Source organism: Melopsittacus undulatus, chromosome 3 (assembly GCF_012275295.1).
Source record: "Melopsittacus undulatus isolate bMelUnd1 chromosome 3, bMelUnd1.mat.Z, whole genome shotgun sequence".
Taxonomy (NCBI): Eukaryota; Metazoa; Chordata; class Aves; order Psittaciformes; family Psittaculidae; genus Melopsittacus; species Melopsittacus undulatus.
Genome location: NC_047529.1, coordinates 76,746,284 through 76,768,327, shown reverse-complemented (window position 1 = coordinate 76,768,327; position 22,044 = coordinate 76,746,284). Strand labels below are relative to the sequence as shown.

At 39.7% G+C, this 22,044-nt stretch overlaps 1 protein-coding gene across 3 annotated transcripts in view; it reads left to right on the top strand.

Moving 5' to 3' along the window:
- Positions 1–22,044, top strand: part of ARID1B (AT-rich interaction domain 1B) — a 329,860-nt gene that overhangs the window by 108,259 nt on the left and 199,557 nt on the right. The window lies entirely within an intron of this gene.

Sequence of the window (22,044 nt, the reverse complement as noted above, 5' to 3'; positions counted from 1 at the left end):
TGTAATAACCAGATTACTAACATAGGATCTAAGAAAATTTACAAATGAAAAAAAGGAATACTTAGTCTGGCCTGTACATGAAACTTACATGGAAAACGTGCTAAGGGATTATAGATCCCAGTAGTGGTTAAAGTTGCAAAAACTTGTGATTAAATGGGCCAATGTTGTCCTAAGTGGAATATTAAAGTATTAGTGTTTTTTTTTTTCCTTTTGAAGCCATGAGGAGTTGCACTAACATACGTTATACCTCCAAATACCAGGACAATGTTGGTGTTGATTCAAGAATTAAAGAAAATAGATTTAATTTGGGTGGTTGAAGAATTTTTATTCCATTGCCATTGTTTTCCTGCCCTGCCCTGAGGTTCCTGCCTCCATAGGTGGGGCAACTAACCTGCGCTTGTGATAGCCCCTGAACCAGGGAAGCTTGCAGCGTGAAGTGAGGGGCAAGCTGAAAGCCCCCAGGGTTACTTTAATATGCAAGACCATAAACTGTGGTAGCATGGGTGCCTCTGCATGCATGGCTCAGATGTACCTGCTGCAGGGGCAGTAACTGCACTAGCTGCCCCTTCAGTCAGCCTGAATTCCCAGGTCGGTGCTTTTCAGTTCTGCATTTGGGAATCTTAACTAGAATGGTAGGGGGTTTAATTTGGAGATTAATCTTCAGTTTTGAACATTTTACACAATGTGTGTGCATGGATATAGTGTGTATAAAAGAATGCTTATCTTATCTGCTTGGTTATTTGTAAATTTTGAGTTGATGGCTTACTATAAATTCCAAAGCTTAATACATCCACTGGTGCCTATCTTTGTTCATGCCTGTGTGAAAATTTGGATTACGACGCAGAAAGTAAGACAACAGAGAATTAGTCTCTTGAATACCATTTCAGGAAGGACCTGGGACACTGTAAATGTTTTCTTTTATTTTTACCCCAAGCATTCCTATAAGATAGGATTTTTTTTTTAATTCCCCAGAATGACTCCTTGTGCTCATCAACCCTTGTGAAGTGTGACCTCAGCTTCATAACCTTGACTAAACACAGTAACTCATTCCAACTAGCAACTTCTGAAGCCTAGCAATAGATAGCTTTTCTGTATCTTCCTCCATCCATTCCTGTCTGCTGAGAACATGTTGGCTTCTCATGCTATTGTTCCAACTTTCATGGTAAAAAAAAAGCGCCAAACTTACCAGTCTTTGATGTGAAGGTCACTTGGAGTGGTCTTGGTCAGCTCCCTATTTCTGTGTAAGCAGATGTTTATGCAGTCACGGTCAATAGTGTGAACATTAGGTCATGTTTCACAGTGCTTTGTCTGATTGTTTATGGTATCTATAATTGCTTGGGATTTTAGGTACCAAGAGGTTGCAAATAGGAAGTGTTTGTAATGTATTGTTCGTTTTGTAGTACTACATATGAATCCAAACAAAGTCAGTCCTGTGTGAGGCTATTCATGTTTTTCTTTTTCTTTTTTTTTTTTTTGAGGTTTGAAACAGGTTTTTAAATTTCTCTCAAATGTGTTTTCTTGAAGTCAAATGTCTTGTAATGCTTAAGCCTCTGAAACCTTCCTTCCTTTACTGGAGCCATACATCTTAGATTCACTATGAAGTATTCCCTTGAAGACAGTGATTCATGGTGGCTTTTTATAGAATCTGTGCTATATTGTGCTGTATGTGAGAAGTGCTTCTGAAGTGTGTTGCATGTAAATAGGCTTCCATTATCAATTTACCTTTAAAAATCTACATGCACATGCACTAGATGAGAGGGGTTTCTGCATTTATCTTTGGAAGGTGTACCGTACTTTTAATTCACTGCATCAGTTTTCCTTAACATCATGCAGATTATTCTGTGCCATTTCCCACACAATTCCAGACATAGTTCTGCTCTCACAGGAGTTTATAACAAGGGTCCTGTTTGAATCAGCAATGTAATTGCAGGGGCTGAAGCATCATGGTGTGTTTGAAATTAAGATAGAAAAGTTGATGACATCAGGAAAAGGGTACTTTCAGTTCCCAATATTAGGCTTTTGGTCTCTTTCCTTCCATGTAAACAATTGCAGATGACCCTTTTAATCATCTTAACCTGTGAAATGAAACTTACAGTGTTACATTAGACCTGAATTTTGATGCACATTTGAATAATTGCATTAGTATAGGGAAATACACCATTCTGGGTCATTTACTTCACATCATAGTTAAGTGGCATGAATTTATAACTGAATGTGTGGTGTTGGTGTTGGGTATGGTTTTGTTGTTTCCCCTTCAAGGCAGAATTTCACTTAATAGTTTGAAGTTATCATTTTGGGAAGTAATATAAAGATAATAACGCATGAGAGTTTGTATGTTTGCATGTAGTAATACGTTATGCATCAGTAAGCTTTAGTAAGGTTTGCTGAATACACAGTAGTGGACCTAGTTAAGGGAACAAAGCTTGTTCCCATGCCATAGCATAAGGTGTAGACTCCCATGTATGTTTATAGTATCATAGATGATGAATTTTTTCCAATGCATTCTGCACAGGTTATTAAAGAGATATAAAACATTATTATTTTTGTTTCTTAAACTGCAGACTATGCAACTGCCAGTGCTTGTTTCTGAAAAGTATGGAAGTAAAGGAACTGGAAGTGATTTGAGATTTTTAGACTTGGTTGTTAAAAATCAAGTTAGTTAGCAAGCTTGTATAGGTAGATAAAATGGTGTATAGATTAAGTACATATATTGGCCCTAGTGAACTAATTGTTTATGGCATGGGATTAAAACTTAATGCAGACTGTTACCTTTCCATTTTAGGCTTTTATGGTGAATGGAAAGCCTTGCCAGTTTTTTTGTATGATACTGCAGTGGAGATGGAAGAAAAACTCCAGATTATCTCTTATTCAATTTACAGACTATGTCAAGATTTTAATAATAGGGCTTAATGAAAGCATCATAAAACCCTTACTTTTTCCATCCTGTTTATTGTATTATTAGACACCTACGTGAAAGTAGGAAAAAAATAAAGTTGTTCAGAACAATTTTCTACTCAGTTCCCAGGATTTATTGAAGCAAGGCTCTAGAATTTAAAAACCTATTTGGTGGTGGGTTTTTTTTTTTTGTTAATTGCTTTGGTTGTTGTGGATTTGGTTGGTTTTTTTTGGGGGGGGGTGTGGGGGGGTATTTTTTTTTTTTTTGGTTTTTGGGTTTTTTTTAGTATCTCATGGTTGTGGCTTCATTTGGTTTTTCTCATAGTCTGTTTTCTCTCCCATTTTCATTGCTTTGTTTTGTTTGTGCCTTTAAAGAAGACTTGGGAAGACGGCATATACATACACACACTGCTGGTGTTTTTAAATGACTGCTCATTTTTCCTGCATGGCTCGTTAGACATTTTGCCCCACTGGAAATCACAGTAGCGGTCTTTTTGATCCTATTCTGATGGATAACAAAATATAGGAGTTTTTTAGGCTCTGAAAGTCTTTGGCTACTTCTGGCCCAAGGGTTATTCCAGTGCTTAGGCCACAGCTAGGTGTGTGAGGGGCCTTTTGGGGAACCTACAGAGTTGTCTTTCTCCTCTGCAAAGAAACAGAGGTCAGATACCAGATCCTATGAAACACTGAGAAATGCACCCATACACACACTCACGTACAAATATTTTAGCTCTTTAATTTTTGCTGGTTAGAACCAGTGATTTCTAGCGCCTGCTTCTTAATGCTTGTATTAAGAATAGTACCGGTCAGATTGAAGTCAATCCTATAAATCCTTTACCTTAGTTTTGCCAGGAAAACAAACTTTCCCCTCCTGTATAATAATTTTGATCACTTGACCTCCATTTCCATGGAGATGTGATCAGAGGGTTATAGTCAGCTAGCCATGCAGGCCAAGAACTATCTTTTGTCACTTACGGTGTGCAATGAAACTACAGATTTGAAGAGTAATTAAAGGACTTACAGACTGACATGTTTTTCCTCTGCCACCCACATCCATAAAAAATGTAACTTGGAAACAAAACACGTGATCAGCTAAGCAAAGGTGGGGGGTTTTTTGTTTGTTGGCTTGGGTTTTTTTTAAGTTTGTTTAAAAGAAAACAACAACAAAAAAGTCTTCAGTGTTTAAAATTACTACTTTTCCAGCAATCCAAGACACTCTGTATACCCTTCCATGTATATTTGTATTTCACACAGATTCCTGATTCGTGCATGCTTAGTTTAGATAACACGGACTGTTTTGTCAAAACCTGAATTTGTAGCCCACAGAACAAATACATTTGTAATTAAACAAGTGCAGATTAGGCAGCTAATGCTCCTCCAGGGTCAGTCTAAGGTTATTAATTCAGGGTCTCCTAAGATTTGGCTCATGCTTGTGAGCAGTAGGTAACTCCCAGTCTTACCAGGGTGTCTGACAAAACCTGACAGCGAGTGCTGGACTGCATTGTGCCTTGAGCTGGGAGAGCATAGTTCAGGGACATGGTGTGGTGATGTGTGCTGCTCGCCCAGCAGTGCCCATGGCCCAGTCAGCTAAAGGGCTGACGTAATCTTTGACTGAAGCGCGTGCATGGCTGCTGTGCTTATGTTAGCTGGCTAACTAGTATGCTTTGTACTGCTGCCTGTGAGGTTTTGGTCTCTGACCACTCTGTCAGATGGGAAGGTGCCTTTCTGGTAAGGATACAAAAGCTTGTGACACTTAATGACCTGGCAAGAGGGGAGCAAAGTGTCTGTTTCTGCAGGACAGCGTTAGGTTTCCTTCAGATCAGGTTATAGATGTAATACCATTTAGATTATATGTATCTCTCTGTACATGTTAACAGAAAAAAAAGTACATTTAAAGGTGTTGAGTTGCTCAGGGATCCGTCTTTTTGGCAGCGTTTCTGTCTCCTGTCTAAGGGGTTTGCAGGGTAACCCAGCTGTAGTAAACCAAAAGGGACTATATTACTTTTATGTTGGTTTTGGCACACAGCTGTGATGCTGTGGGGAACATGGCACCTGAGAGAATTGCTCTCCCTCCGAAAGACATGGTGAAGCAGATTTAAAAACCAGAATGCATCTGCACTTGAATTCACGGCTTCCTGGGCAGCATACCATACTATTGCTACACTACAATGCCTGCTCTATAGATTGATTTCTAAGTGGATATTTTTGTCATGCCTAATAAGAAAGAGCATATTGATGAGACAACAGTGTGTAACCTAACAGCTGTTTTTTCTGCACTACTGTTACTCTTAATTGCCAGTATCCACACAGTGGCAAAACTTGAAAGTGAGCTTTCGCCTTCCCTGTGAGGGTTTTCTCCACTGAACCAATCTTGCAAGTATCCCATCCTCTTTTCATGTAGGGTGAAAAAGTGAGGACTTCTGCTGTTGTTGTTGAAAAAGTGAAAACGACTTCTGTTGTTGTTGTTGGAATGACTGTGTAAAATTAAAAGTGTGTTGATTTAGCAAGCTCAGATTCTTCCTCTTGGCTGCGACAAGGGGCTCGGCCTCCTGGGCCGCCTGCTGACCGCATGGAGCGGAGCCTGGCAAAGGCAGCGGTAGGAGCTCTCCGAAGAGGTTCGCCGAGGGGCAGCGTGCGGCCATCCTGTTCCGCGGACCTGACAGAGGAGGAGGGCGGTGGGCGCCGTTCCCGTCAGCAGGCCCGGGGGTCTGCGCCTTCCCTCAGGCGGGGGGCGGCGGGGGACTCCCCTGGGGCCGGGCGGGCGGAGGTTCAGGCCGCCTCGAACCCGTCCTGGGCATTCTTATAATTGATCATCAGCTGCCAGCGCCCGGGCAGAGAGCTCTCACCGCTCCCTCTGGCTGCTGGAAGTCTGAAATTACATCTTTGTCTTTGAAGTCGGGCGCACTGTTAGCGTCGCCATGGCGACGGGGCGGGTAATGGCCTCCGCCGAGCGGAGGCTGGTATTTAGCGCTGAGCGCAGCTCTGCACAAGGCCTCGCTCTCCAGAGCGGTTACTGAGCTGTCCCCTGTTAGAAAATGTTTAAAAACTGCGTTTTTACATGGCATTACCAGATTAATAGTCATGGTTATTTCTTTTTAACTGCAAGGATAAAAGCATTATTCCATTAAATGGGTAGCTTTTTTCCCTCTCCTTTGGTTTATGCATTATTAACACAAGCTTTCCTGTTTTGCTTGTAACATTTTATAGGCTCTTTCAAACATGTAGTCAGATTTGCTCTGCTGCGCTTTTATTTTTCAGGACTTAACCCTTTCTCTCCTTGATCATGTCTTAAAAAACTTAAAGACAAGCCTCTAGCAGTTCTGATTGCTCCTGTTTAATGTGTTAAAAAACAGAAGATGGCAGCTTTCCTCCCCCTCCCCCCCCTTTTTTCCTTTTTTTTTTTCGTACTATTTTTTGAAGGATTCTACTTTTTTTTAAGCATTCTTGAAAGCTATGCAGATGGGTCTGTTCTTGTCATTTAATTGAAGCAAATGCTGAAGTCAGCACATGTGGGCCTTGATAGAGCTGGGAAGGGTCTGAGTTGAGGAAGTATTTTGGTCTTTAGTTTTAATTCACATGCTTATCTTCCCTCCTGTCCCTAGTGTTGCCACCCTACTCTCTGTACATGAAGCATTTTGTTGGCAGCCTTCTAAAGTGGTTCCCCTTGTGTTTGAAAGACAGGAGACCAAAAGATACGAAACGATCATGGGGACACGGTATTTACCTCCATTGCCTTGCTCTTTAACATGGAGCCAGTGAAATACATCTAAACAAGTAGAAGTATTGTTAGAAATGCAAGCTGCAGGCTTTGTTTCACTTTTGCAGTGCTCTAAAATACAGCTTTCATTTTAGTCTCTAGTAGGAGGCATACACCCAAGTGCAGTCAAGTGCTGTGGATACAGGGATTCAGTCATCCCTGCTGACACAAATGTTCTGTCTATTAAAAACTTGGAGGCTAACAAGCAAACCTGGAATTCATATTTCTCTTCAGCCTCCCCACCACTCCACTTCCACCCTCCCCTTGCCCCTTGCTTCCCCCCCCCCCCCCCCCGTGAGTTGGTTGTTATGGGGTGTTTACTGGCACCTTTATCTCTTTGTATCTGTCACAGATCCTGCTTTTCTAAACGTTTCCAAGGACACTCAGGAAAAGGCAGATGCTCCTCTTTTTTTTTGTCCCTTTTAAATTGATGTCCTGTAGAAATGTTGATGTAAATGTGGGATGGACTTTTGGCTTCTGGACAGTGGACCAAATCTTTGAGATGTATTTTACCTATCCAACTGTTCCGTAGACCACACTCAGGTCTCTGAGCGGGGAGATGGTGTCTACAGGGCTCTTGCTCTCCCCCCACATCTGTGTCTAGCACTCAGTGTCTCAAAGCTCTGGGTTTGTTCCTGTATGCGACTTTTCCCTTGTGTGACTCCCACAGACACCTTTGGTAAACAGTGCTGCTTCTGAAACTCTAGTGAAATACATTTCCTACCACAGGGAGTAGCCAGGATGCATGAAAAATGGATAGTCAACCCATCTCTGTGACCACCTGAGACCAGCATGAGGCCCATCTGTACTCTTGGTCAACAGCAGCTGGAGGCTGTGTTTCAGCCCAGCTTGGAGTTAGTGTGTTGTAGCGTTGGTGAATGTGGCAATAACCTACTTTTATTTTGCATTATATAGGTGGTTTTAAAAATGATGTTTAAATGTATACATATATTTTTAAAAGGAGTCTTAGCAAATCTGCTCCACGTGTGGGTACAGTATTGTACAACTGCATGTATTAAATAGGCCATACTAGAGGTTTACTCTCATCTCCTGGTTTTGTGGATATGAATTTCATCCTTTGAGTTGCAGTCTCCTTAAATCTGCAAATTCTGGGAAAATGAAACAAAACAGTTTACATTCCATGAATAAGAAATTAATAATTGCTTATAAAACAGGCGTATCTTTATCTACACAGGGCTTTTTAAAGTTGCTGCTTAATCTTTTTTCTTTTTTAATCACTAAATAAACATGTCTCAGCAGTTGCTGCATGTGAAACCAAAACCTGGATGTGGACAAAAAGCAAACACACTACACTAATTTTCATTAGCATATCCTATCTCCTAGAACATTTATTTTTTTCATCTCCTTGTAAATTGATTTTTCACGTGCTTGTGACTGATATTTGAACTGTGTGTTTGTAGTAACTGATTTATGTAAAAGCTGGTCCTGGATCTCCCAACATGAATATATTATGGAGGTGACCTACTGGGTCCATCGTTAAGGTTGCACAGTTTTCACTTAAAACGATGTTTAAATCCCTTAATTAAACATTAAAACTCCCATGAATTCTCAAACATAGACTGTTTCAATAAAGAGGATAAACTTTAATTATTTTAGGTACTCAGTGTTTTTCTTAGCTCTGTATTTGCAGAATTCAGAACAACTTAAAATTATTCCTTCCATGTTTTTTTTCCAGAGTTCCTAGTATTTTCACTTTGTTCTTTTTAGAAATCTTTTGGCTAAGCCTTTCATTTCTGTAAGTTGTTGTATCTGTTGAATTCGTACAACTATGACAATCTACATAAAAGAACTCAACCAAAACCAGTTCATCTTTAATTATAATAGGGCATAATACAGAAGACACAGAAGACGTATGCTGAGAAGGCTCTGTATATTGTATTAGTTTTTGACATGGGAGTCAGTGTATTGGTTATTTATAGCTGATACCAGTCTTTTGACACCAATGATTTGGAATGAAAAGGCTAGAGAGCCTATTCAAAGAAATACCATGTGGAAACAAAATCTGGACTCACATTTAAACACCAGTAACATCTCTTCTGTACAGGTGGCTATTTCTGAATAATGAACAACAGCTATGAAGGTCCCAAAAGTGCGTGTAAACTTCCTTCTGCTTTTCCCTATCTCCTTATTCTTTGAGGATCTGTTTCAAATTTTGTTGATATCAGTCTTTTCACTGATTGCAGTGTGCTCTGGCTTGGGCCGTGCTGAAAAACAATATATTTGCATATCATACCCAAATGAAGAAAATGAAGAAATGGTTTCCTTTAGAAACCAGTGTTACCTCTATCTGTATTCAGACTCCTTAGTGTACAAATAGAGACAAAGTAGAGAAGAAACCCCTACCCCTCATCAGCTTAGGGTCTATGGAAAGTCTTTTGTTCAAGTGGTTTTGGTCAGGATCTGTGTTTTCCTGTCATTTATGGCTGACTGCCACTGTAGTCAGGTGTGCTTATCAGTTCAGATCTCTTAAGCATTGATACACCAACAGCTACTGTTTCTTAAGTATTTTTGAAAAAATTCTTTTTGTGTTAGCAGCTACTAGGCTTTATAAAAATGCTTACTACTTTGTATGTGAAAGCATTGTTTTGGAATGTTCTTTCATTTTGGAATAGGCAAGCACTATATCCTGAGATTGCATACCAATACCACAAAAATTCAGAATGATCTATTAATATGAAGAATTGCCTACTGCTTTAGGCATTGGATGAAAAGCAAAAATGACAGGAAGTTCTTGTCTCCAACGCACGAGTGGGTTCTCAAGCTCTTCCAGAGTAGGGATTCATATGCTGGAAATGAAAAGGCTTTTTGCACATGCACAGTGCGAGGTTCATGTGGAAAAGCATGTGAACAGAAGCTGCTGGGCCTGAAATGCTCCTTTGTTGGTGGTGATCTTGCATTTTGCTGACTCAACTGTGTGTGTACTTGAGCAGTCTAAAAACAAAAGCATAGTGGAGAGGAATACATGAGGGCAGCAACTAGTGAAATAATATGGAGAGTCTAATTTGTATGGGTTGGAATCTAATATTACTATATTAGTGGTAATTTTATGATTTGGGGGTGTGGAGGGCTTGCTAGCCTGTGCACACTCTATTCCTTTTTTTTTTTCCCCCAAGGGTATGTGTGTGTATAATGTTAAAAAAGCCCTAGATTCGAGCACAGTGTATACATTGTGGCAGCAAGGGGTTAAAGAGATGTAATTATGCGTTCTTCAGTAAGTGTTCATCAGTCAGCAGTACAGCTAGCTGTACAGGAAGCTCTGGGGGGGAGATGACAGGGAGAATATGGAGAGAAGGTCAGATCTGAGGATTCTCCTAGGGTTTTCTTGTGTTTGCTTTTCCTTTGTGGCTTACTCTACTCTCTCCTGGTAGAAACAGAAGAAAGCATTATGGCCTGTTGGTTCCTCTGACTGATAATCCACACTTAATCACTTTGCTTTGTGGTAGAGGTGAATTTATGGGTTTAGTTTTTGAAGGAGTTCTGAGCTCTCCTAGTACTTGCCATGGTCCTTGTATGTTATTGCCAGGAGTGTATTGCAACCCTGTGAACATTGAACATTTCAATAAGCACTGTTTCTCAGCTGTTGTTCACTCATTCTGTTTGAGAGGATTTTAATTTCCAGCAAATCAATCTGCTGGATATAGTTTGTTTTGCATCTTTTTTGGTGATTTGGATGGATGGATGGATGGAAGCTCTTGTGGAGTCAATATTTCAGGCTGATCTGACTGGTAGAGGTAGGCTTTCATCACTGCTGATGAAGCCTTTGAGGATCAAGGGGAAAGAGTAGGGTGGTTCCCCCCCATTCCTTATAGTTGCATTGTTGGAACAAGAGGTTGTGGGGTTTTAAAACAGCTGCAGTAACAAAGCAGAACATGTAAAATAGGTAGAATACCTGGAATGTGCGCTACCCCGTTACTTCCACCCTCTGAGTTAGCCTGAGGTCTGACTTGCTGAGTCATTCAGTGCACCAGAGCCTTCTTTTTTTTATTGAACAAATTTAATTTGCAGTTGGATTTCAACATAACAGCAAAGCATTTCTAGGAGATATTTGTGTGTTTGGTAACAGTGGTCTGAAAGGTGGGGGTTTTTCTCCCCCCTTTTTCTTTCACATGATACAGTTTTCATTTTTTTTACAGTGTACTTTCCCTGTTTAATTAAATGGGGAGAACTGTAGAAGAGTAAATAAATGGGATTTCTTCCATCATCTTTCCTTGAAACAAGAGAAGATCTAACAGACACACACATGAATGCACACCCCCACTGACTCCCTGAATCTCCAAATAGCTCTTCTTTTGGGATAAAGTTCTTTAGCTTTGCCATTGACCTTATGGGGATGGGGTCTTGTGATTCCCTTAGAGAGTGAGGAGGGTGCGTTTGTCGGTTTACATGCTGGTGCAGAGTTCCTGGCAATAATAGCCTTTATGTTAAGTGAGTTAATTGCATGGGTCTTCTGAAATGCAGCATTAGGGAACAGTCTACCCCTAAGGACAACTGAAATCTTTCCTCCCACCCTTGTTAAAAGCCAGTTTAAAGCTATTGATTTCTTTCCCTGCAAAAATAAGTTAACTCCCATCATACTTCTCTCTGTCTCTTATCTTTCTTTTTTTCCCTGTGTTTTTATCATTTTAACTGTGCAAAATTCTGAAAGGGTTGCTGTGAGCAGGAAGGGTAGTCTGATAAGTGTACTTCCTAAAGCTTTTGGCCTTTCAGGGTTCCTCTTATGGTAAGGTTGAACTGTGCCAATAACTTGGATTGAGACGACAAGGGAGTAGTGTGCAATACTTTCTGCTTCCGATAGCTCTTTGTTGATCTAAGAGAGAGCACTTAGAGAGTGGTAGGTCATTTATGTGATTATGAAGAGCACTTGGTTCTCTCTTATTCAAGATGGAAAAATAATAGTTTTTGAATAAGAGGTCGCTGTCAAGATGACATTGAATGTGACTTCTCTTCCCTCTTCATTCCCTCCCCCCCTAGAAGAAAAGCAGCACTGAACAACCCAGGATAGGGCTGGATTTTTCCAAATCCATGTGACTTTCTCTCTTTTTCTGTTCTTTGTTCATTTTATTTCTCACCATTTCCTCTGTGTGTAATGTTTATGTTTCTTGATGGTGCCTGGATATTTATGGTAACTGGAAATTTAAAAATAAATGTCATACATGTAGGGCTCTATGTGTTGTTTAATGTCTTGTTTTTCCACTTTGCAGAATTAGCTGTGAATGTGTGATGTGGTATCTGCTTGGGTGACAGATGTCCATTCCTGAATGATGCTGTGTTCCCTTTGTGCTTTATTTATGGAGTGATTTGCTTCTAAAATAATCTCTTAATCTTTTCCAAACTACATTTCTGTATGTGCTCTTTTTACATATGCCATCATTTAGGGTACCAGACTAAAACCTGAAATTACTCCTAAAAGCTTTGTTTCTAAAGCTAATAATTGTGATATAACACTGTCATTTTTGGTTTGATGTGTCCTTTCAGAACTAGGTTAAATGTGTAGTTTGTTTTTGCTCTGGTGGTTTTTTTGTTTGTTTCCTGTAGCACTGCTGTAATGAAATTGTATTTTAATTTCATTCACTTATCAAATGAAAAGACAACACTAACTTGTCCTTTTTTATCTTAGGTTTGCTTTTATACCTCAGAAAAGGAGCTATATCCCCAAATTAGGATGCAGTTGCCCAGAGTACAAGACATAATATATTTTCTGAAAATAATTAACAGTTACTCTAGGGTTAATTTACTTAAAGCAGCATTGAACATCGGCAAACCCTGTTTCCTCACAGGTTTCCTTTCAGTAAACTTTACTAAATGTGGTTTCAGCTGGGTATGGGGATGAGCAGTGGAATGTGTATCATTCCTTACAGCAGGGAAGACCTTTTCAGATTCTCTTAACTGCAGTCTAAATAAAGTGCTGTATAAAGTGTGTTGAGATTTTTCGGGTGTTTGCCCGTTGAGATACTGAAAATAGCTGGACTTCTGAAATTCTGGTTTTTGGAAAACCAAAACAAAAACAGTTGAGGGAAAGACTGGAATATTTTGTGTTTCTTCCTAAACTGTTTTTTTACATAGTTTTCTTTTTAAATGTTGGTATTAGCAATGAGCAGTAATGTGAATTTCCAATTAAGATACCTCAGAGTTAAATAGGAAGTGCTGAGAACTTCCGGGATTTATTGGTCAACCATCTAAAACTCAGGAAAATTGTGTGCAAGGCTGAAAAAGCATAGTGATACCATTGATATTCGATGAGCAGACTGTGGAAACTTCTGGAAGTTGGACTTGGCTTCTCACAGAAAGTAATCTTGCTTAACTTTAGTCTTGGATGCAGAATTTGTTTGGACAGTTGTATTTCATGAAAGCAAGCTCAGGATCAGTCCGGAGTATAGATGATGAGTATTGAACAAAGGCTCTATCAGCTGAACTCTTCCGGAGGGCACTTGCTGTGCTTCAGCCCCCAGAATCTGCAGATTTTCTGGAAGCTTGCTTGATTCATCTTAGGACCTCTATAGAAATGTGGCCTTGAGCTCTCAGTGGCCAATCAAGCTGCGTGATGCTGGAGTAGAACTATGGTGACATTGCAGTTGGTATCAGGAGCAGGCTTTTGAAGCAACTCTCTGGTTAAACCCTATTGCCATTCTTTGGTTCACATTACCTAGCAGGCAAGGAGCACGTTAGTGTCCTTTTTCGCATGAAACTAAAATGAAAACTGTGCCCCTGGAGCCTGCCTCATGCACTGCAGCTGCTAGCAGGTGCTCAGTCCCTGGGGTGGACTGGCATTCATCCCCCGAGTAGGAGTATGGCATAGGTGTTGGGTGCTCAGCACCAAGCTGCGCTGCCTGTGCTGCTTCTTACAGAGCTGCACCACTAGCTCTGACAGCATAGCCCTCCCTTTCAATTTGAGATGCTGCTGGGCCGCATCTGGATGTTTTACATAAGGTCTGGATCCAGAGTCCTTTGAAGTCTTTGAATGACTTCCATTGACTTTAATAGGCTTTGTGGCAGGCCCTAATGATTTGGTTGTGATGTGAAAAGGGATGTTCAGAGATTTTTCTATAATGAGAAAATGTTACCTTTTAAAGAAGAGAGTTCAAATAGTCTGATCAGTTCTCAAGTGGAAGTGAGCTTCTTGCTATCTTCTGGAATCCTTTTGTCCCTGTCAAGAAAAATGTCAGAAAATTAGTGCTCATTGCTCAAGTTAGGTCCAAGGTTGAAATTAGCAGAGGAGTTTTGGGTCATGGATTGAACTACGCTGACAAGCAGTGGAGGGATTTGCACAGTGCAACTGTCTGCTTCTCTCAAAATTGTGTTCTAAGCGCCTCATTCTTACTAACAGTCACTTTGCTCACAGTTTTGAAGTAAAAGAGAAGAGTGGAAGAAAAAACCCAACTAATGTTCTCATTCACACTAACACTATTCTGAGATAAGTGATACCATAGATCTAAAACTAGCACTGATTAAAAAATCTCAAGTTTGTTTTTAAAGGTGAGCATGGAATACAAGGTATTTCTCTGTCCTACTAATTGAGTAACAAAACTATCCTTTCCATTTCCTTGTATCTCACACATGCTGCTTCTCTCTTTTCCAGAACAGTTTCTCAAATTATTTTTTTTGTGTGCAATTAAATCTTTTTATCACATACAGTGTTGTTTGATCAGTATCCAGAACAGCTTTTCTTTTCCTGCTTCCCCAGAGTACTTTCATGTGAGGTAGGAAATCAACTTACTGCTTTAACAAATTAGTGTGGATGGCTTGGATCTGTTGAACTTCTGCTTCTTTATTTAATGTATTATTTTGTTTACTTGGTCTTCATCTTCCATAAATTATAAAAATATGTACTCTTTTTTTTTTTTCTTTCTTTCCAAAAGAGGTTTATACTATTAAGAATGATGTTTAAACGATCTAGGAACAAAGCGTAGCTCCATTTCATCATTGGACATGGGGATCTAGGAGAATGTGCATTTACAATTGTATGTAATTGTGTGTGTCATCCTGTAATGGTTTGTCTTAATATTTTTATTTTTACATGTGCGTGGAAGAGTTCCTGAATTTGCACTGGGGCTGATTTATCACAGTTATCAGTGGTTTACATCTGTGTAATTACTTTGAAATCATTGAACTTACGCCGATACAAAATTGCTGTAGTGGTGAATTAGGGTCATGCTTTTGATGGTGCTTTTTATTCTGGTTGAAATATTCTACTGATCCAGGTGAGGATGAAATGTTGGACTAAGCTGTGAGATGTTTCCCTGATTGGGTTCATGCTGGTTATCTGTCAGCACTTCCGTTCTTAGGAGCTCTGTTTACTGCAGTGATTTCTGTGTGCCTTGGAAATGCAAAGGATTGGGGAGAAAAGTCAAAATCCCTTGCTTTCCTGGTATTTATGCACTAGCTGTAGCTGAACAAAGTGGTCCTGAGGGTCTCACACTGTATTGTTGTAAAGGCATTATTCTGTCCTTTGGTTTGGCTTTACTAAAGGAGGAAAAAAAAAAAAAGAAAACCAGCAAAACAAAACCACCAAATACAAATATCTTCTTTAAACTCTTCTCATTTTTCCTATCTGCTTTGAAGCAATGGATTAGCCTGTTAAAAGAAAAAGCATAGGCTGGTGTTTCCAGAAGGTGGTTTGTGTTATCAGGAGGTGGAGGGTGCCGGTGGTATTCAGAATAAATAAATAAAATGCATTGTTAGGACACGCCTGTGGTTGTGTCTCTGTCAGCCTTTCACAATCTCTGTGTTCCTCTCATCTCTGAAATACAGGCCTTGGAAGTGATGGAAGACCAGCTGATAGTCCTCAAATAAGCCATCCCCGTGTACTGTCCTTTTGTTTCATTTTCAAAACCTCCTCTATCGGAGGGAAGCAGTCGCAGAGTCTGCATGCTGTCATGCAGATCTAAAGAACATCGTTTGATGCCGGGGCCTGGTGTTACCATGGTCTCGGCTATGGGGTTTATCCGCTCATCCCAGGACCTCTGGCTTCCCTGGCTGGGAGTCCTCAGGGTGCTCCCAGCCTGACATCAGGAGCCTGTGTGGCTGGAAGGGGTGCCGCACCACTGCTGAATCAGCTTTTCCCCTCTTCCCTTCAAGATTAGGAAAGCAGGTGTTAAGTCTCATTTTGAGAATTTATTGTTATCTGTTGCTGACGCTTTAGAGACCACTCTGCTTACCCGCCTAATAGCCAAATGCAAGCTAATAGTCTGTACACGCCATTGAAGCCTAAAATCCTGCTAATTCCTTCCTCTAATGAATAATCCCTGATCTCTGTATGTGCCTTGACTACGGAAGGACTGATTATGAAATTCATTGTAAGGAAAATTTCACAATTTCTGTGCATGGGTTTTGTAAATAAATGATGTCTGCATGTATACCATGTACCAAAGTATAGCTTTCATGTATTAAGTTAAACACCCCCAAAGAAATTTAGTTAAAATAAACGGGATTGTAAAACATTTCTCTTGCTCAGTGGATTAATCGCTCATAGTTTAGGGAATAGGTTGCCTGTTCTGTATGAAAGGTCGTTCATTCTAACCCTTAGGAGAGACATCTTACATTGTGCTGGTGAGTAAATTTGTTAACAGCTTTGAAGAAAGAAGCTTCTTCCCATTGCAGAGCAGGAGGTGGGATTCTGCGCTGGGTCCTGGGGGCCCCTGTGCTGTGGCTGGAGAGCCTCCTATTCTCCCTGGCATGTAGTTCAGAGGAAGTGTACTGGAAATGTACAGGGATGGTAAAGCTGGTTCTCTGGGTTTGAAGAACGCTTGTAAGAAACAAGTCTAGTGATCTTTTCATTTCAAATCTGCAAAAAAAAAGAAAGAGGAAAATATCTAAGCAACCGAAGTATTGGGGTAGAGATGTTGCATAAATTATAATGAGCACCAGAGGACACAGGATGTGTTCATTCCCAAGCTGCATGATTATTTCGTGTTGCGAAGGGTTAGCTTTTCAATTGCAAAGCTTAATCACTTTTCAAATGAATATTTCATAACAGTTATTTTTTCATCAAATATACAACGGCATGCTTATTTTGTGCCTCATGTGGTAGACATTAGCTTTCAGCAGCTTTACATTCCTTTTATTTCCCCTCATCTCCTATTTTTGTTTTCAGCAGTGGATGGGCAAGAAAATACTTGTGAATGTTTCCTGATGAGTGGCTGATCTTGTGGCTGAAAGCTAGGAAGAACTTAGAAGTTTCAGTAATACTAGTCCCAAATTCTTCAAGACTTTCTAATTTATTTCACATTGAGTGCAGCTTATGTGACATTTAAAATATTTTAAGCTTAATTTAAAATGAAAACTCAACTCTGCCACTACTAATAAACCCTGTTTAGTTATACACCACAACTGCAGTACCCCCTTACTACTATTTGTTCCCAAGTGATGAAAACTGTTATAAAAACACAAGGGTTTGATTACCCTTAGTACAGCTTCTTTTTGCTGGAAGAGTCAGGCAAGGGGGATCTAGACAGTTGTGTGTATACCTCTACAGTGATCCTATGGGTGTCTGAGAATTGTCCTGGCTTAGGGCAAATTCTGGATAGCAACAAGGTTGTGCAGTTGCTGTGTTACACACCCTTCAAACCCTCAACTGGGGGATTTTCTGTAGCACTGCTGCCTTTGCTCATGACTGTTTCCTGGATCTCCTGAGTGCTCTGGAAGATAGATGAAAATGAAACAAACTTGGAGACTTTAAAATATACTAATGGGCCAGACTGGCTTGAAAACTGGGGAAAAGCTGACCTTAAGGCACCCGTACTTCTTTTTCTGTTCTTTAACTCAAGAATTTTTTTGGTACTCACCTGACCAGTCTGTTCAAAATTAAAATGTAGGCAATAAAAGAAATATTTATAAAAATATCAAGTGTTGTTTTGACTAGACGGACTACTTTCTTTTCTCGTCTTGTTATTTTGTTCTCATACTTCACAATATATTTCACAGTGTACTTTGAAGCCTACAGAATACAGTATTTGTCTTTTTGCCTTCAAAACAAAAGTAATACGTCTCTAAAACTCATTTAATCACATATATAAGGCACAAGATAAGTCTCATGAGTAATGCAATGCACTCTGCCTGTGCCTACATACCCTACACCAGTGTTATGAATGTAAAAGCTGTACTCTTTCTAGAAGGAGCATTTTAGGGGATTTTCCAGCCCTGTGCTGGCCTATATTAGACAATGTTCGAATTGCAGCATACTGAAATCTTTCAAATCTTGGGCAGGGAGTTTAATGGTAGTCATATCAAGGAGTTATCTGTTGTGTTTGTCCTTTATCCTGTCATATATAGCAATGCCGTATTTGCCAGGATGGCCTACATGTTTGTGTGCTTTTTAGTCAAGTGAAGGATCCTCATGACACAGTTGCTCTTGTGTTCCTGAGTAGGAGCCACTTTCTTCTGTCCTTTGTCCATGTAGTTGAAGTTGATTATGGGACTGTTTAAAAAAAAACAAAAAAAACTTCTTTTTTTTCCTGTTGTTCTGGTTATGATTAATATAGAAACCCAGGAATGACTGACTACATCCTGAACGGCATAAAGTCCATACTGTTAAACTTCATTATGGTATGCCTGCTTAGAAATGTCTTCTTTCTCTCTGATTTACAGAATATGTTGTAACAGCAACTTCCCTTGTCTTTCTATGCATGTAGGAAAATCAATATTTTACAAGCTAAATCTGCATATGAGCTATAATTTTCTTCCTGAATGTTATGATGCCCTCTAGTTCTCTAGTTTGTTTTTATTTTACAGCCATTTTTGAAATCTTTGATTGTCTATACAGTTGAATGGTTTCTGAATGTGAAATACAGATCTCTCAGATGCCTGAAACATGAATACATTTTCAATCAAGCACATAAGAGGTATGATAAAGGCTTAGAAATTACTGACTCTTTCAACTTCTTGTTACGTCACTGGTGGTCACAAGCTGCAATGCCGTAATACACCGTTAGTGCACACTGTCACATGGAGGATTCTGGTTTCTTCAGAATTTCAGGTTCTTTAGTGAATAAAATAGTCTGCAGAAACAGCTGCCTTGCTGTTTGGAATTAGGTAGTGTTGGGTTGCTGCTGTTAGTACCCTGATGATATAAACAACATAGAGTTAATCTGTATGACCTAAGAGGAAGGGAGCTGACCTCACAAACATCAGCAAATTTCTTCTCACAACAGTCCTGGGAGGTAGGAAGTTGTATTATTACTATCCCTGCTGAGTATCTGTGGCACAGAAAGATTAATTGATTTGCCCAAGGTCATGGAGGAAGTGAGAGGCAGAGGTGGAATTGCATCCAGATATTCTGCATCCTGGTCAGATGCCTTAATCACAGGACCATAACCCCTTAATATTTGTGATTTTGCTTGCTTAACTAGGTGCTGTTTGTATGGTATCTTAAAAGCCTCTTGGTTTTTTTTTTTTTTTTTTTTTTGTTTTTTTACAATCCTTACCCAGTGTGCATTTTCTCCTGAATAGAAACTTGGTGAAAAGGATTTTTAGGGACTTCAGATTTAAGTGCCATCTGTTCTTTCATATATATAATAATTCTGAGATTATAGGTAGTTGTGCTTTGTTTCATTGAGTAAATCAGACTGCTGAAAATGCAATATAAGTAAAATATGTTGCCTTTTTTTTTAATTAATATATTTCCCCCCAATGTTTTAGTGGGTGAGAATTCATCACAATAAAGGATTAAACTGTCAAAAGAATATTAGCCGTTAGTGGTGTGTTGATTCATTATATGCCTTCATGTGTTTGGAGTCATTGTGCTTCACAGTGAGCAGGAGATGGGGCTGTTCAGGGGGAGCACCGTTGTGACCATTAGCAGTTGATTAAAAGGGAAGGATATGCAGTGAGGAGCTGCTCATAAATTATGTCATTCCAGCTGGAGTTTATCTGCGTAAAAGGAGCTGTCAGCATCCTTATTTGTTCGTTCAGCATCTGAAAAGAGCACGTAGTCAAAAAGCATTAGGTAGTAGTCTGTAATAAGTGTCTGCACACACTTGTCTTGTATATACTATAGGTACTAATGGACTATTCATAGGGGACTTCATCCTGCTGTGAGCCCTGTGAAGGAAGAAGGTGCAGAGCAGCTGGTGGGACTGGCCCACGTGCTGTCCTGCCCCCAAGGTCTAGCTGCTTGTAGGACTGTACAGGAGATGCCATCTTTCTTGTCCAGATAGTGAATGATTTGGCCAGGGGGAAATCTGCATTCAGGCTTTGCAGCTCGTGGTCAAAGTGGGTTTTCAATCACTAGCCCAAGGCATGCACTTAATATATAGAGTGCCTTGATGTGGTGCCCTGCTTTGCCACAGACACGTTTCAACCTCAAAGGCATCTCCTTAGCTCTATAGATGTTAGAGAACAATAACGTCAAATGATTTTTTTTCTTCCCCTTCATTCAGTATTTATATTCGGTTTCCCTTTACACTAAAAAGAAAGTACTGAAAAGTTACATGAAGTGAATTCAAGTCAAAGGTTTTTAACGTATGTGAAGGAAATGAAGCTTAGATTTCAAGCAGTGATCAATGAAGTATAGTATTGTATGATCATTACCGAGCAATAAAGCAGGAAAGGAATTATCACAAGGATGTATATGCCATTCATCATACCCTTTTAATACCTCTCTTTCTTGCTTGCTTTCTTTTTATTGTCTCCTATGTTTTATATTCTTTGATCCTATATTTGGGGACGAAGTTCCCTCCTCCTCTCTGACATTTTCACCTACTGTTATACAGTGCCAGCTTAGAAGAGTACTTCAGGGGAAGAAAGTCTATATGCTGTGTGCTTTAAAACTTTGAATAGAATTAAAATACCTTACGCTTCAGGTTTTGCAAATTTTGTGAGAACTACTGCTATGTTGCTTTTATTCTGAGCACTGTCTGAGCCTGACTGAAAAAGTCAGTGGCTTTGCTGAAAAGTGAATGTATTGAAAACTGAAATAAAATACCAGCATCGTGTTTTTTACTCTAGCTTTGCTGCAGGTGAAAAATTTCACAGTATCAAAACACACTGTACCTTACTTGCTATGGGCGGACAACAGTGGGAGGCATCAGGGTTTCTTTAGTTCTGTTTTCTTTGTGCCCTGATCAGTGACCAACATCACCAAATGTTTATCCCTGTATAACATACAACAGTAATTAACTACCAGTGAGTTGTTGTGTATGTGAAGATGCTTGAGAGCCCAAGATGAAAGAAGCAGCTCTATAAATGTCTTCTAACAGCCTTTGAGGCCAGCCTTTCTCAAATTTTGGCATGCCTTGCTCAGATCCGATGTTGGTGTTGTCCAGTGAAACTGGGCATCAGTCCCTGAAGTGATCCATCATGTCAGTCCTTCTGCAGAGGCAGTGTGGTTAATAATAATAATCAATTTAGGACTTGCAGCATAATCTTAAGCAATGCAAACCAAAACGTATATTATTAAAGTTTCTGTTTGACAGCGAGCAAATGCACAGGCTCATTCTCAGAAGGAAGGGTGACTCAGCTGTATTCTTGAATTGATGCATCAGGCTTCAGTGACTTCCTAAGATCTGACAACAGGTCTATTAAGGAGAAAAGATAGTAATTTATAATGTCTGGGATAAATCAGTACTTACTGTTATACCCCAAAAGGCTTTTTTTCTAATTATTTTTTTTGTGTGGTAAGTAGCATTTAAGAGATATTTACAGCATCATTTCAAATGAACAGAACTTTGAGGAATCTGCCTTGAAATGTTCTTAATTAAGATGCAAGGAAATTTATCTCAGTGCACTATGTAGATATTAATCAGCGTAGTTGGAAAATGGGAACATACATGATTAGTGGTAGTATTTTACCTTCAAACCTTGAAAATGGCTAAAAATGAAACACTCTTAAATCCCTGGTCACCCCAAAACAATGTAACACACCATTTTGACTCTCTAATTACCAAGCCTAATTTGTTAATTTCAAAGGGGAGCATAGCAGCCTATAAAGGCTCACAGGGCGCTTTCGAAAAGAGCAATGTGGTATAATTAAAATGATCAAGTGGATCTAATTCGGGGGGGGGGGGGGGGGAAGGGGATGTCTTCTCTCGTAAGGTTACTTCAAATTGAATTGGAGTTGGCATATATAGCCTTTAATGAGGTAACATCCCCAGATAAAACATCTGACTTGCTGTTTATTTTAGTCTACATTTATTTGCAGGCTTTTATAGTGAGAGAGCTCTGTCTAATGGCCCTACCAACCCGAGTGCTGCTTCCACCGTAGTAACTGGCCTGCTGCACAGCTTTGGGGAGAGCATTACACTCTCAATGGTGAAATTGGTTTATGTATGTTTCTGATGCATCCATCACTGTGACAATTATGCTTGAGAAAAAGCAAAATGTAGAAGTGATGCTCCTTGTATGCCTTTCTGTGGGTAACAGTGGTGAAAGCATTAAAG